Source organism: Phocoena phocoena, chromosome 9 (genome assembly GCF_963924675.1).
Source record: "Phocoena phocoena chromosome 9, mPhoPho1.1, whole genome shotgun sequence".
NCBI classification, from domain to species: domain Eukaryota; kingdom Metazoa; phylum Chordata; class Mammalia; order Artiodactyla; family Phocoenidae; genus Phocoena; species Phocoena phocoena.
In genome coordinates, this window is record NC_089227.1 from 7,344,532 (window position 1) to 7,360,986 (window position 16,455).

At 53.2% G+C, this 16,455-nt stretch overlaps 1 protein-coding gene across 1 annotated transcript in view; it reads left to right on the forward strand.

The window, feature by feature from the left end:
* The window catches only part of TNS3 (tensin 3), a 188,087-nt gene that overhangs the window by 40,309 nt on the left and 131,323 nt on the right, over window positions 1-16,455 (forward strand). The gene's annotated exons all lie outside the window — the stretch shown is intronic.

A 16,455-nucleotide genomic window follows, 5' to 3' on the forward strand; every position in this document is an offset into this window, starting at 1 on the left:
TGTCATTGTGCCTCTGGGTGTTTTCTTTGCCCCCCACCTCCTTACCCCCTTGGAGGGGGTTAAGCCTGGTGTTAATGAGTCGGCAGCAGCTTACGGGACACCTGGCGCAGCGCACTTTCAGGACAACAGGATGCCCACAGCCCTCTTATTGCAAATTGGAAGTGACTCACTGTGTGGGGAGTGTGTGCCTTTCCCAGCCTCACCTGTGAGGAGAGGAGACAGGTGTGCCCCGGCGCCTTCTCCAGGATATCTACTAGGTGCGTCCTCTGTGCTTCCCAGGCTGGACGCGGCACCTTGCCCTTGGCCCCGGTTTCGCCATATACAGAATCCAAAGTCCTGGTGGGGATTTCGCCCACCTCCCTGCTTCCTGTACCTCTGATGGCACAGGTGCCCTGCACCTGCTGAAGCTATGCTCTGTGAGAGTCTTTGCCGGGCAAGGCACCTCTGTGACCACCTGGGGTGTTTGGGACACAGGAATCAAGGAATCTTCATGTGGTTGTCATGCTCTGAACCCTTGGCTGTTTTTCCCATGCTCGTTTTTCTAGGCCTTTTCTGGTAGCAGATCCTCTGTTTTATTGCGATGCCTTAAAAAGTGGGCGTGAAGTTCGACTAAAAATGGCAGGCAGTGGGGCTGAGAAAAGGGTCTGGGAGTCAAACCTCCCTTTGTAAACGTTAACTGAGCGGATGAAACGTGCAAACGGGCCTCCGAGATTCCTGGAAGCCAGTGTAAAAAGGAAACCACATTATTGGTATGTGCCTTATCGACAAGGAGGGAAAAGGCAACTCAGTGGAGAAAGTGCCATGTGGGAAGTTATGCAGGGTGTTGACCGCGTCTGGGAAAGGTGCTGAACCACAGCTGCACAGAAATGCTCCCGCCTGTGTCCAGATCGAGATGAATTATTGTTTTAGAGGCACGTTGGATACAAGCTCTGAAGGGCAGCTTATCACACCCGTTGGCATTATGTGGCCGTACCCATTGGCATGGCGTTTAGAAACAGGCAAGGGGACCCAATGCTTTATTGCCTGTTCGGGTCATACCTGTGGGACTTGCACGGAACGTGGTCTACTGGGCTGTACAGTGGATGCATCACCGTTTTTCTAGGTAACCATGATCGTTAGTGATGGGAGAGGTGGTCAGGCTCTTTAAGACTGAGTCATGTGTATGTTCTAGATGTTTCTATAGATCTACACGCACGTATAGCACAGAATACAGCAGTGATTATGTGGGGCTAGAGTCAGGTCAGGGTCCCACGCGGGCTGTGACAACAGGAGAGCGGAGTGACCTTGAACTGAGCCCTCTTGCTTCTGGGCTCCACTTCCCTGTTCGGTACAGTGGGGCTACGACCCCCTTCCTCGCAGCTCGCTGATAAGGACGGGATGAAATAACGTGTGAAGATTCTTAACTCCGGCTCTGGCACAAGGAAAGTACACAGTGAGCGGGGAAAAGCCTCATTTGTTGTTCGGTGATTTCAAGAGGGCGATAACAGGTCTCAGTTCCCGCAGCCTCTGCTGTTTGTGTTTTGTTTTTGATGGTGGTTCTCTTGCCATCTGCTGGGAGAGAACCAGTTTGATCGGTTCCAGAGCGTGCCCTCTGCTGCGGGAGGGTGATGGCACCTTGACAGGCACTTCTAAGACCTTGATTCTTGTCATCCCTCGTTTGGAGGCTTAGAGGAACTCAGTAAGCCCATGGAAAAGAGCCTGCGGTCAGGCTGTAGGTGGCGTGAGAGCCTCCAGCTGGTGGTCGGTGGATTGATTGTGGGATCTTTCCACAACACAGGCCTCGTGGAGCTCTGTACTCGGCCTGACAGCTTTTTTTTTGACGTCGGGGCAGTGTTGTTTGTTCTTCCATTTTATCTTTGCCTTTCCACTGATACCCAAGGGAGTGGATTCATATCGGGGCACCAACGGAAACTCTTTCCCAGGTGCCAGTGCAGCTTTCGCTGGGACACTGTGAGTCCACGTGTGTGAGTCGCACCCACGGGCAGCACACAGCCACCTCCCCAGAGCATCCAGCCCTGCGGAAGCCCCGCGCTGCTTTGCGTCTGAGAGGTGCATTCTCTTCAGAGCAGCCGCCGTCCTTGAAAGAGGCCGTGTGTCTGCCTTTCGGCCTTTCGGGGCCACGTGCAGGAGGCGGTTAGGGCACTGCCGGCCTCCGGCAAGGACGCAGGTGCAGGCCCTCACCTGGCGGCTGGCACGCACACACCTATTGTCTTGCTGGGCCATTGTGGTCTCTCCCACTGGAGAAGAGGTTGTATAAGAATAGCTTCTGAAATTTGAGTCAGCTGTTTACTGCATGCACACACACGTTGGGACGCACAGCTGCCCCTTCAGAGGCTGTATATCTCATAAGAACATATTTGACCAGAATCACAATGATATTAATTTGTTTCAGGCCCACAGAGACTTGCAAATTTCCTTTGCTCTTTAAGCTCTCTGATCTTTAGGAAGTAGAGAAAAAGTCTCAAGAATCCTGTTGGATCAAAGTCCAAGTCTTCCACTCGGTCAAGAGAACCAAACTTAACATCTATGTTTTTGGTAAAAGCCGGGTGAGAACCAGAAATAGAAGTATAAACGATGCTGCATTCCCAGAGTTTAACCTTGAAACTAAGTCATCTGATAGCTGTGCTCCAAGTAACCTGTCTACACAGGGATGGGTCATCTGAGGAGCCCCATGGAGGATCACTGAAGGGGCCTGTGGAGACTGTAAGTCTCAGTTAGGATGGGAGAAGCTGGACTCGGGGGGCTGGGGCAAGAACTAGAAGTGGAGGGACAGGTGTGAGGCCAGAGCTGTGGCGCCATCTCCGCTGGAGAGGCAGGGTGTTCTAGCCCTGCGGTGCTGCTGGAGGCTCTGTGTTTGCTCGCCGACAGCCTCACGCCCTATTTCCGCAGCTCCTGCACCCGAGTGGGGGCACACGCTGGCTGCTTCTGTGTGTTCGGCAAGTACGGATGGACAGGAGTGCCCGGGGGTTTACAACTTGGGGGAAGAGTGAGGAGTGTTGAGGAAAAGCTGAACAACTGAGTTGAGATGCGGCCCGGGGGCTCCCTGTTGCTGAGGTTCCCGTGCACTGGTGATCCAGATGCCCGCCGGCCCCTCCAGGGCATCTCAGAGCAGGCCGGGCTCCTGGGCTGGGTTGATGACTTCGTTACTTCATTTCTCAATTGCTCATTTGTTGTACTTTTCTCAGTTCACAGTCCTTTGTGAAGGTTGGGGTGCTGGACTGGCATTAAGTCAGGGTGAGGCCGCAGTGGGAGTGGGAAGACCCCCTTCCATTCCTTCCAGGAATCAGCGGGACCCAGGCCAGACTGGTCAGAGCTCAGCCAGTTTGCGTTCCGGGAAGGGGGCCCTGACCTTTGCCCGGCCTCTGGCTGCAGCTGCCGTCAGCACCTCTCCTAAACCTGGCCCTGGGCCATCCCCACAGCTGGGTGTGGGTTCCCGTAGATTTCCAGGAAGGAGGTACTTGCCTCCAGCCTTTCCTTACCCAAACTTGGGTCTACACTAGCTAGTCTACACTAGCTTTGATTTCACCGTTCCCTCCCTCACCTGAAATAACGTCCAGGCCCCTGGCTTTGTTCACCTTTGCCGGTGGAATTGTCAGGATTTCTGGGAAGGTGGCCCGGTGAAGAGGCCCGGCATTTGCAATTCCTTAGTGGGAACTCCAGGTCGGCCACCAGGAGCCTTTCCTTAAGTTTCAGTTCAGGGACCTTCTGAGAAGGAGGGACAATTAAGAAAACCCCCCACCATAAGCCACCCCCTTTGTAGCTGGGGTCTGAAAGCTGGTGGCTACGTGTTGTTGCTGGCCGCCAGGCCCGCCTGCAGGTGTGACGAGAAGGCTGCAGGGGACATGTGAACTCAGGGTCAGCTTGCATCCAGGGCAGCATGGAGCCCGGCTAAAGATTAAAACCCACCTCGGCTGCAGACGGTCACTCCAGCGATCGCTTCCCCGTGTCTGTTCCCGTCCTTGTGTCAGACGTCGGCATCCCCTGCACACCCACCGCCAGGTGTGGCACACACGGCGTGGCATCGCCACCACTCTGGCTCGGGTTGCCCATCATCCATGTCCATCCTCGTCCTGGGCCCCCGTGCCCAGCGCTCTGGGGTGACAGCGGTCAGCTCGCCAGGGCCTGCAGCTTCCAGCGTGACAGCTCCTTCCCAGGGAAGGGCCTTGGGAAATGTTTTCAAGGAATGACTGGGGTGTCCCCTGGTCCGAAGGCTGGAAGTCTGCAGTGGATAAGAAAACGCAGGTTGAGTGTTGTTTCTTTTCTTTTATGACACTGGTTCCGCAGCAGTCACAGGTTTTAAGTGTGGGAGGGATGCTTGAAGACAATGGTCCTGTGTGATCAGTGGTGGAAATAGCAGTAACTATTGAAGGGGAAAAACAACTGCTTATTTTTTTAATGCCCCGGATTGGGACGAAGGAGAAGCGTCATGTTGCCATAGCACTTGAATTACCTGAGTGTATTTTTACCTGCAAGAGGAGTACTCCTTAAAAAATGCACACAGCGGCAAACTCCCCCAAGTTTAAGTCTCTGCCCGGGAGCAATGGCAGGGGGGCGAGTGACCCTGGCTGTCATTTCGGGAGCCCAGGGGTGTGGAGTCAGATTCTTCTCCAAGTTCTATATGCCCTAGGGCCCTCCTCCCCGGCCCTCTCCTGGGACCCAAGGAACGCTGGGACACAGGGGCCTGTCTCCGGAACTGGGTCTGGAGCGATCCCCCGAGTGCAGACATTTCCCGAATCGGCGTTGTAACGGCTGTTAGCTTTGTGACTTCGAGACGTCATTTTCTGACCTATACGACGGACTTTAAAAAGCGCTTACTTAAACAAGCAGCGAAACTTTGTTAGTTACCCTTGGTGAGACGTTAGGGGACCAACTTGTGAAATCGGAAGAGGAGGAGCGGTCAAGCATTGGACCTTCTTTTCTTGTACGAACTGTACCTCAGAGTTAAAAATAGATGAAGGGAGGAAGTTTAATTTGGTGAGGAATTCCGCTAACAAATGTTGAGAAAATGATAGCGTTAGAACGGGCCATGTTTCAGACCACTAACAACTGAACAGCTGGCTCTAGGCTGTGACCTTCTGTAACCTCCTTGTTCACAAAAAGGAAGCTGCTGGGGTCACGTGGGCCTCATGTGAAGGACAGGCCGCCTCTTGGCCGAGTCCCCGGCAGAAATCAAACCAGAATCACACCAAGCCCAGACCCACCCACAGCTTACAGGAAATACGGGGCCAGAGCGATCTGAAAAATCTTTCCAGAGGGGTCAGCAAAATCAGAACGGGGAAATTCTACTGGGTAAAAAGAAGCCCAGTTGTTTTCAAATACACGGCAAGAAGAGGAGGAACCTGTGCTCCTCCGAGGAAATGAAGAGACAGGTTAAGTAAACACTGTAAGACTTGATGTGGGTCCTGATTCAAACCATCAGACCGCGAAACAACAAAACCGCAACAAAACTTGTGAGACAGGGACATTTGAACATTGATTCCATATTTGTGTACAAACATGATTTCGTATTTGCTTACATTAAGGAACAAATTGCTAATGATACTGGTATTTTGTTGTATTTTTTAAAAAGTCTTCATTCCAAAGGTACTGAAATCCTTGTCAGATCGAGTGATGTGACGTTTGGGTTTGGCTTTACAGTGATTCAGTGAGGAGCTGCAGGGATTGGAAGCCGGTGGTACCTGAAGCTCAGGACCCTGGTCTCCACATCCCAGGGTTATAGTGCAGGACGCAAGTAATATAGGCACAGAGCTCAGGGTGGGCTGGTGATTGAGACCCAGTGGCCAGTAACTGTTTCATCATATGATTCGCCCACCATGTTTCGAGATCCGCTGCCAGCTCCCCATCCTGCCCAGTTATCTTCCAGTACCTGAGGGCTCAAGGCTTGCCCGCCAGCGGCCAGTGTGGCCTCCTGACTAGTTGACATCTGAAAGGACACTGTGTCTGCTTGATGAAATGCTTCACTGAAAACCTGCTGAGTTCGTCAGCACAGGACACAGAGGTGATAGATACATTGTTTTCTAAAATGGCATAAAGCCTTTTTAAAGCGACCATTCTACATGAAGTTCGTTTCAAACTAGCCAAGTGCATTCTTACTCTTCTCTTTGGGAAAATCATACATCTTCCTCCCCAGAGGGATTGACTTCAATATGATTTGCTCGTGGCCGAGGTACAGACGTTGAGTGAGCACAGATTTAGACTCAATGTGACAAAGGACTTTGGGAAATTAAGAGTTAAAAATGGACTTGGAAGTGGATGAGGCGGTGAGCTCCCTGTCCTTGGGGATATTCAAGTAGAGGCTGACAACACTGCTGCAGTGGTCATTCCGAATGTGATTGGGAGATTGGGGGACTGAGTGAAAACGACAGCGAGGGTTGCTTTAGCAAAGCCAGCAGAGTATGTGATAACAAGGTTTTAGTCCAAACCAAGCAATGCACAGATAGTTTATTTAGTCAGTGGTTCTCAAAGTGTGATCTCAGAACAACAGCGGCAGCATGAATCTGGGAACTTAGAAACGCAAATCCTCTGGTCCCACCCCTGACCCCAGATCTCTCTTTTCCTAAGCCTGCCGAGTGACTGTGCTGTCAGCTGAAGTTTGAGCACCAGCTCTACGAGGAGATGTCTTCCAGGGGTGCGGCCACTCTGAGCGAGCGCCTGGCGGGCTGTGCGAGCTTGGGCGTGGGGATGACTGAGGACGCTGCAGCCTAGGGGGACGGAGAGGGGGTGGGGCTGGGCTGCCTCACCGAGATCCCTTCCTCTTGGGAACAGTCTTTCACCTCCTGATGCCCTTGTCCTCTCCCTCCTGCAGAGACGATGTTGTAGTCCTTTTGTCCGCTTTCTAGAACACAGAGCCAGCTTCTTCAGGGTCTCTGTCTAGAAAACGCTCCAAGCGGCTCAGTGCATGGCGTCGGAAGTCCTCAGGTGGAAACAAAGCTCTGGCAGAGACAGTGCATGTCTTCAGAAGGAAGCGTGGCAGCATCAACCTGTCAGCCTCTACCTTCCAAAGAGGAAGGAGAGGGCTTCCCTGGTGGCGCAGTGGTTAACAGTCCGCCTGCCGATGCAGGGGACGCGGGTTCCGGGAGGATCCCACATGCCGCGGAGCGGCTGGGCCCGTGAGCCCTGGCCGCTGAGCCTGCGCGTCCGGAGCCTGTGCTCCGCAACGGGAGAGGCCACAACAGTGAGAGGCCCGTGTACCGCAAAAAAAAAAAAAAAAAAAAAAAAAAAAAACACACAGAGGAAGGAGAACTCCAGGGCTTCGCTTCCCAAGGAGCATAAGGCACCCTTGGTATAAAAAAATGATATCACATAAGCTTACAACTATGACTGGATACTGTGGTTATGATTCTTTTCATAATGTTATTGTGACAAATATGGGGACATTAGAATTGGGAAGTTTTCCAGATAGTTCTTAAGTGAATCGAAGATTGAATCACCTACAAATTTAAAAAGATTAACTTACAGTCACACCTCATTGTTTGTGGATTTTATGTTTGCAAACTTGCCTATTTACTAAACTTTATTTGTAATCCACAAATTAACACTCACTGTGATTCCGTGGTTGTCCAGGGATGTGCGCAGAAGGGCAAAAATTTTGAGCTGCCTGTGGGAACGTCACCAGCTGAGGCTGTACAAGGTGCCTTCTTGTTTCAGGCTTCAGACTAATAGTATCAATAAACAGGTGTCCTTTTCAAGGTATATTTCTTTTAGTGCCACATTTTTTTCTTTTTGTTAGTGATTTCTGTTTACAGTGGCTGTTGCTCATAGGCACAAGAAGGCCGGCCAGTGTCATGGTGACTTTTTAGAACATGACAACCTTGAATGAACTACAGCTGATTAGTTTTTTTTTTTAATTATAAATTTATTTATTTACTTTTGGCCGCATTGGGTCTTCGTTGCGATGTACGGGCTGTCTCCAGTTGCGGTGAGCAGGGGCTACTCTTCGTCGCGGTGTGCAGGCTTCTCATTGCGGTGGCTTCTCTTGTGTGGAGCACGGGCTCTAGGTGCATGGGCTTCAGTAGCTGTGGCTCGTGGGCTCAGTAGTTGTGGCTCGCGGGCTCTAGAGCACAGGCTCAGTAGTTGTAGCGCATGGGCTTAGTTGCTCTGTGGCATGTGGGATCTTCCCAGACCAGGGCTCAAACCTGTGTCCCCTGCATTGGCAGGCAGATTCTTAACCACTGTGCCACCAGGGGAGTCCCCAGTTGATTAGTCATTGATTAGGGGTCCTCAGACCTTTTCCCCTCACTTGCCCATCAGAAAGAAGAGACCCTAGCCCACTTCCCAGCTGCCTCCCCACGAACCTGCAGTGGGCAATTCTCATACAAACCTGAGAGGCGGGCAGGAGGAGAGGCCAAGCTGGGAGGAATCCGTGGTGGAGGGCTGAGTGGTCTTGGCTTTTGGGGTGCTAGGGTAGTCGGGAAGTTGGCGGCCCACCGTGGTGAGTAGGAGCTGGGAACCTCTTATGCATTTGGCGTAAACAGGTTTGGGAGCAGACACGGTGGCCTGTGAGCTGAGTCCTAGCGCTGCTTCTCACTGGCTGGGTGACTTTGGGCATTTGGTCCTCAGCTCCCTTTTGGCAAAGTGCGGATGGTAAGGGTTCCCGGCTCAGGGGGCCGCCATATGGGTCATGAGAGATAGTGCAAGGAAGACACTAGGATGGGTCTGGGGTAAGTGGCTTTAACCATTTCTCTTCTCCATGTAATAACAGTCATGAGGACTGTCACATGTCATCGATTTGCTTTCACATTCAGTCAGACCTGTCATTAAAAATAATCGGAATGTGTAGGTGGTTCTTGAATTGACCTGTCAGTTAACCCGCAGAATCCTGACCGTGACTCACTTTAGTATTTAACTGTGTCGACACAGACAGCAGCTGTCGACACACACAACAGTCGCTGTATGTCTTCGGTGTATTGATAGCCCTGTCTTTGAGTTCAGTCCAGTGGCTGAGGCTCCCCTGTCCTGTTTTTGCATAATGTACACCCACAATGAGTCCTCTAAACGTCCCTCCAAGTGTTATGAAAGCTTAAGGAGACTTAGGAGATGATCTGACCACATCAGTCCTCCGGATTTGCTTGGGTTTTACACAACCTGGTTAGGTCGAGAGCTCTGATGACTGTGCGTTTCCGGGGACGTGAACACCCACCCGTGTTTGTAGCAACAACAGATCTCTTTCTTTTGAGGCTCACGTTTCAGTGGTTTGCACAAGGTTTCCTTAAACTCGGCAGCGACAGAAGCCAGCAGATGTGGTAGTCTGTGGGCTGGTTGGTGGATGAGGCAGTACAGGATGGTGGAGGCTGGCTCTGAGCATTCAGTGGGCAGCCCTGGGTAGCAGGCATTTGTCTTCCAGAGTGAATGGAGTGACCATACGGTTATTGATTGGTGGGGGGGCCAGTCAGTTATGGTGTGACCTCATTTATTTGGTTCTTGGAGGGCAAGACAGAGTTTAATTCCAATCAGTGAGCAGTAGGTCCCAAACTTTGACGTGGCTTCCCAGCTGCTCCAGCCAAGACTCATCTTCCATTTTAATTGAACATGTGTTTGTCTTTTATTTATTTATTTAAAAAAAATTTTTTTTTTTTTGGGGGGCTGCGTTGGGTCTTCATTGCTGCACGTGGGCTCTCTCTAGTTGCGGCGAGCGGGGGCTGCTCTTTGTTGCGGTACGTGGGCTTCTCACTGCGGTGGCTTCTCTTGTTGCGGAGCACAGGCTCTAGGTGCGTGGGCTTCAGTAGTTGCAGCACGCGAGCTCAGGAGTTGTGGCTTGCAGACTCTAGAGCGCAGGCTCAGTAGTTGTGGCTCGCGGGCTCTAGAGCGCAGGCTCAGTAGTTGTGGCGCATGGGCTTAGTTGTTCTGCGGCATGTGGGAATCTTCCCGGACCAGGCATCGAACCCGTGTCCCCTGCATTGGCAGGCGGATTCTTAACCACTGCGCCACCAGGGAAGTCCCTGTCTTTTCTTGAATGTGATCCATTGTCACCCAGCATTTAATTCCACATTCACAGTCTTATATTTACCTCTCTGTTTCATTTTAAGCAACTTAAATGTGGGAAATATCCTCACCTATAAAAAGGGAACACCATTTCAGAGATGTTCTCAGAAAGGGGGCCTGCCTTTTCCTCTGGACCCCTGGATTTCAGTGGGGCCATCCTTGGTGGGAAGCTTGGGCACTGGCGCAGGATGGGCCTGCAGGACAGGACACTGCCCCACTGGGCACCACCCGGAGTGGCCTCACATCACTGCTGCTGAAGCCCTCTCTCTGCAGAGAGCTCTCGCCCTCCCAGGATGAGTGACATGACCCCAGCGATAATCACACAGGTCCTTACTTTCTAGAGAGTGCATCTGGTCTCTCCTGGGGCTGCAGGTCACTCCTGGGCTGCTCATATCCCTGGCTGGCACCGAGAATGCTCCTGTTGGGAATTTGATGGTGTCTTCGAGAGCTGGATCCCCAGGCTTGGCGTGTTCTCCATCACCACGGAGTAAGGAGTAAACAGCCTGTCCTTGGGGCACCACACCTGGCCCCGTCTGCTCCCCCACCAGAGTGCACTTCCCCTCCCAATCACGTCTCTCACGCGTGAAATGCGGGAGTTGGGCTAGGACCGTCTCTCCGTCTGGGGCCCCGATGGTGAAGAGTCTGGCTTTGAGCAGATACCGCCATGAGACACGGGGCTAGGTGCCTCTGGACTTCTCCGGTCCTCTCATGGAGCCAGGAGGCTGCCATCGTTGACCCATTTCACAGACGTGAGAACCGATGCTCAGCAGAGTTAAAAATCCTGCTGACGTGACAGGTAAAGGGACAGGTGGCCCGATTACCCTTCACCCCCGCGGCCCCTCTCAGGAAGCCCCTGCCGTCCTGTGGGGACCGAGCTGGCCTAAGACAGAAACTGGAGTCCCTCAGCTCGGGGCCTCCATTGCGTCTGGCCTGGAAGGAGAACCCACGTGGTTTCCTCCAGAGCGGACCCCTCCACCCCCTGGCCATCCTTCCAGGGACAGGGCTGTGAGAGCCTCCCACAACCCTCCCCATGGTCCTCTATGGGAAGAAATGAAATGTCCTTGTTACGGAATAATTGATAAAAAAATAAAAGAATGCCTGTTTAGATGTAATTATAAAATGGGCCTACATGAATCTCCCTCTCAATTTAAGGAACATATCCGACCATTTCATAAAATGAAATCCATCAGACAGCCTCCAGGGTAGACAGCTGGGGAGGGGAGGGCGGTTCTGAAGTGGGGGATGGGGCCCCGCTTCCGAAGTGGGGGATGGGGCTCTGGTTCCGAAGTGGGGGATGGGGCCCCGGTTCTGACGTGGGGGATGGGGCCCCTGTTCCAACGTGGGGGATGGAGCTCTGGTTCTGAAGTGGGGGATGGGGCTCTGGTTCCGAAGTGGGGGATGGGGCTCTGATTCCGAAGTGGGGGATGGGGCCCCGGTTCTGACATGGGGGATGGGGCCCCGGTTCCGACGTGGGGGATGGGGCCCCGGTTCCGACGTGGGGGATGGGGCTCTGGTTCTGAAGTGGGGGATGGGGCTCTGGTTCCGAAGTGGGGGATGGGGCTCTGGTTCTTGGCCGCTCCTGGCGCGGCACTGGCTGTCCTTCCTCCTGTAGCTCCGGGTGTCCCGTGAGCAGGTTGAATCCAGCCTCAGACAGATTGGGCCACCTGTTCAGCCACGGTTTTCCCCACGGTCTGACGTGTGTCCAGCCACCACCTCCTTTTTCCTTTTGGCCTCCTGGAAACTCGGAGCCCAAGGAGCGTGACAGTTCAGGAGCTAATGAAGGTATTATGGCATCTGCTTCTTCTTTCTGGTCCAGCTATGCACTTTGACTTCGTTTGTATGTTTGTTTCTTGGTTTTGTGCTAATTAAAAAGGACAGAAGGAGGGCAGGCGGGCGGGTGGGCACGCACCTGTTAGTTTCTGGGACACCTGCCTTCCCAGGAACCCTGGCAAGTTTCCTGGGGGAACTTACGAGGACGGGCCTAACCTTTTTGCACCCCAGGGAGGTGGGACTCGGCAGTGCCAGCAGGACGCGGCCCCCCGCCCTGTGTGGTCCTTCCTGGTCCCTCTCCGGTCCCTGCAGGGCCCTGGCAGGAGCCTTCAGCCAGAGCCCGCGTCCCTGCCCTGAGCGCAGGCCTACGTGCTGTCACTGAGCCCTCTGCTCCGCTGTGGGGCTGGGGCCCCTGTGCTGCAGCCCTGAGACTGCGCTCCCAGCTGCCCCTCCTGTCACCACTCCTCCGCCTGCATCAGGCCAGTGGCAGGGAGGGAACAGGGCGCGAGGAGGGAGCTGCTTCTGCAAGGAGAAACTGGCTGTGCCCCTCCGCAGCACAGTGAGTTCCTCCCCAGAGGGATCTGCAGGGCCTCCACTTGCACTTGGCACCGAGTCTGTCCCTGGCGTCTCTCCTCTGTTTGCCCCTGTCCTCGCTGGGTGGCGATGGGGCAGTGAAAGTCGCGTGGAGCACCGAGCCCTGACCCTGGCCCCCCGCCCTCTGCTTCCTGGGGACGGCCACCGCCAGAGCTGAGGACCTCTGCCCATCAACCCCTCTGGGGACATCGGACTTGATTGTGAAAGCACTGTCTCCACCCTCCTGCCCTGGGGACGCCTCCCTCCCTTCCTTCATCAGCCTCTGGGTTACATATGGTTCAGACCAGCCTACGCAGCTCAGAATTCTGATTATTTGGTGACGAATAAGCACAGACATAATCTCAGTGCGAACAAAACCTTGCTTCTCATAGTTGAGCTTGGGGGTTACCTTAGTTTCCTAACTTAAGAGGGGTGTGTATTTTCTAGTAATTCATCATAATCACTGGTCACCTGTAGGAGCATTAAGAAAGGAATTCTTAAGGTGGGCAATCCTAAAAAATTTCTTAAGGTGGGCAGTCCTGGTAATGAATTTGTTTTCTGGTATTCTCGTTCTGGAAGGGAACGGTGTCCTGCTGGCTGTCTGACTTTGGGAAGATTTCTTTCCCAGAGTCTTATTTCTTTGAATGGTGCTGTGGTCCTGGGTGGTTACTGTGTTTTATGTGGGCTTGTGGGGAAGTTGCGTTTCAGGGGCCAATCCCTGCCTGGTGCCCGAATACGAGGATTGGGTGCAAAGCTGATATTCATTTAGCACTTTCTACCTGCTAGGTGCTGTTCTTAGCTCTGCACGTGTTTCCTTATTTAATCCTCCCAATACCTCCACTTTCCAGATGAGAAAACTGAGTAACGGAGAGGTAATTTCTGAAGGTCAGACAGCTGGGGCCTCACCTAGGCATTAGGATTCCAAAGCAGGTGCACATCACCCCTGCACCCTGCTATCCGGGCAGTGAGTGAACAAATGAATGCTTTTATATTTGAACTGGATGTGGGTAGCTCTTGCCTTTCAAATTTTTTTTTTTTTTTTTTTTGTGGCTCTGCCCCGCAGCAAGCGGGATCTTAGTTCCCTGATCCGGGATCGAACCCATGTGCCCTGCAGTGGAAGCGTGGAGTCTTAACCACTGGACCACCAGGGAGGTCCCTCAAAAAGTTTTTAAATGTACTTTTAACTCCATTTTCCTGGAGAAACAAACACAGAATGTACAGAGATGTTCAGCTGATCTTAATGGAGCCCCCTCCCCAGTCCCCAGCCTGGCGGTGACATCTGTGCACTGCCACCAAGTCCCGTGCTTCCTTGTGAATCTGGCTGTGGTTATGCAACGTGCCTTTTGTTCCTTTTTATAAGACCTTTCACAACGCAAGTTTCGGGGCTGGTCAGCATGGCTGGGACCAGCACACAGGTCCGGCAACTCTGGGGAAGCTGGCATCCTTGATGTGTCCTCAGGCCCTGGCAAGTTCCCGGTATGGCATTCGCTAAAGGTCTTTCTTTCTTTGCTCTTCACCCGAAAGCCAGAGGGGGCGAGGGGAGGTGGGAAGCAGGGGTGCAGTCTTCACCTGCTCCAGCCCAGGGATCCCAGTGCCACCCTTCTCCCCGTGAGCGGGTGCGGGGAGCGAGCCTGGTGAGAGCTGCGACCAGCTCCCCGGTATGGTCGGCAGCGTGCCTGGAGAGGAAGGCCTCTGCTCCGGTTTCGTCTTGCGGGGATCTCACCAAACGCTTCCACAGGGTGATCTGGAGGATCCTGTTGGTGAGAACGTGTGTCACAGTAGCCAGGACCCGGGTGGGCGCAGCATATGAGTCCCACCCAGCCAGTGAGAAGAACCCACATTTGACGGTCTGTGGGGACAGGCTGTACTTTATGGTCACTGGGTTGTCTGAAGTTGGTGCTTCACCACCTGGCTCTTCAATGGAAAATTTCTTCCTAATAACCAACCACTCCCCTTTCATTGATTCCATATGTTGTAACCTTGGGGCGGTGCAGAGAGTTGCTACTCTTCAGCTGCTATTCTTTTAGATGATGAGTCCGTTTAAGCCACTTAAATAGTAAATGTACCCCATGTATTTATTATTATTTTTTTAATACATTTATTTATTTACTTATTTATTTGGCTGCGTTGGGTCTTCGTAGCTGCGCACAGGCTTTCTCTACTTGTGGTGAGCGGGGGCTACTCTTCGTTGTGGTGCGTGGGCTTCTCATTGCAGTGGCTTCTCTTGTTGCGGAGCATGGGCTCTAGGTGTGCAGGCTTCAGTAGTTGTGGCACGTGGGCTCAGCAGTTGTGGCACACGGGCTTAGTTGCTGCGCGGCATGTGGGATCTTCCCGGACCAGGGCTCGAACCCATGTCCCCTGCATTGGCAGGCGGATTCTTAACCACTGCGCCACCAGGGAAGTCCCCCCGTTTATTTTTGTTATCCTAAAAATAAAGCTAGGTAGATATTCGTTACTGAAATGTAAAACAGTACCCCCCCCCCCCCCCCCGCCTCTTAACGTGGCCAGATCACCCCTCTGAATCTTTGAAATGAGTGCTTGGTTTATTCCTTCCTTCATCCTGCAGGTCTCTGTGTTTTGCTGCCTGCTGCCTTCAGGGCACCGCTCCCAGGGCTGAGCTGCATCTGGGAGCCAGCCGCCAGTGCCTCTGCTGTGTCTTCAAGGGGGGAATGTAGAGCTTAGACAAGAATTCACACCCTGGTTGTTTCTGTGAAGTTGAGGTCAGTGCGGTCGAGAAGACCAAGGTAGACAGAACATGCATACGGGGCCCCTTTGCTGGGGAGATGACATCTGAGCTGCGAGCTGCAGGTGGGGCTTGAATAAGTGGGTGCAGAGCATGTGCAAAGACCCTGGGGCAGGAGGGAGCGAATGTGTTGGGAGAACTGAAAGGAGGGCTGCAAGGTGAGGATGGAGAGTGAGGGAGACTCCATGAGGTAGGCTGCTGGGCTGGGGCTCACCCAGGGCCTCCTGAGCCAGGCCAGTCCCCACCCTTCACCCTGTGGCAAGGGGACATGAGAACGCTGCATTAGCATCAACCCCTGCAACACAGGCTTGATTTGTCCACCGTGTGTGTGTGTGTGTGTGTGTGTGTGTGTGTGTGTGTGTGTGTGTAAGTGTGCTTGTGACAGGGATGGGTGCTGCTGTGTCTTCACGGGGAACTGTTTGTGGCTTCCCCTCCTCTGCCGACGTGCGTTCACTGACCCCTGAGTGGTTCTCATTAAGGCACTGCTTTCTCTGTTCTCATTTTCCTTTCACACCGTTTCATGCTTTCCCAGAAAACACATGAGAATATGTCTCTGTAAATGCTATTAATGCATTTACTCTGTGCTGGGCCCTGTTCTGGGTCCGTGACAGGCCTTTGCTGCTTTAACTCTACAACAACCTTGCAGAGAAGGTTGCTGTAGTTATCAGCCCATGTTATGGGTAAGGAGCATGAGGCACAGAGAGGGCATGCTGCCTGCTCAAGGTCACACAGCTGGAGCATTCAGGTTCAGTTACCTGTACTTAGAGGCCTTCATCTGAAGGAGAGCAGGGCCTAGTAATGCAGGGACAGCCTATGTGGCTAACCCTGGCCTTGGGTCAGCCGGCTGTCCCTGTGTGGCCCTGCGTTCACAGCCGCCAGGGCCGGAAGGGACTCCGGGAGATGCCCGGAGGGTGGCCATGGTGAGCAGTGTGGGCGTGGTTCTAGCCCAGGCCGCACTGCTTACTTGCTGTGTAGTGGGGCTCACTCCGAATGTCTTCCCTTCCACTTTCCTGCCCTTTGCGTTGGAGGGTGATGGGGCACATGGCCTATAGCAGCTGTTGTCTCTGCACCCTGAATCCGATCCCTCACATAAGCCTTTCAGGCTGTCCCCTAGGCTCTGCTGGGGCCCTTGGCGATGTGGCATTGGTGCTGTGTCGTTGCCGCGTTGGATTCGTTAAGCACTTTTCGTGGAAGCCTACAGGAAGCCAGCGATCGCCTCTCATGGATGACTACTGGAGACACGGAGCCTGGCGTCCTTCGGCCTGGACACGGTTGCTGGCTGTGACTGCAGCACCCTCCTCCAAAGCCTTCGACGCACATTCTGCGTCCAGAGTAAGGCCTTCAGGGTGTTCGTTTGCTGTCATGCATCGACTACATCTTTTCCTTGA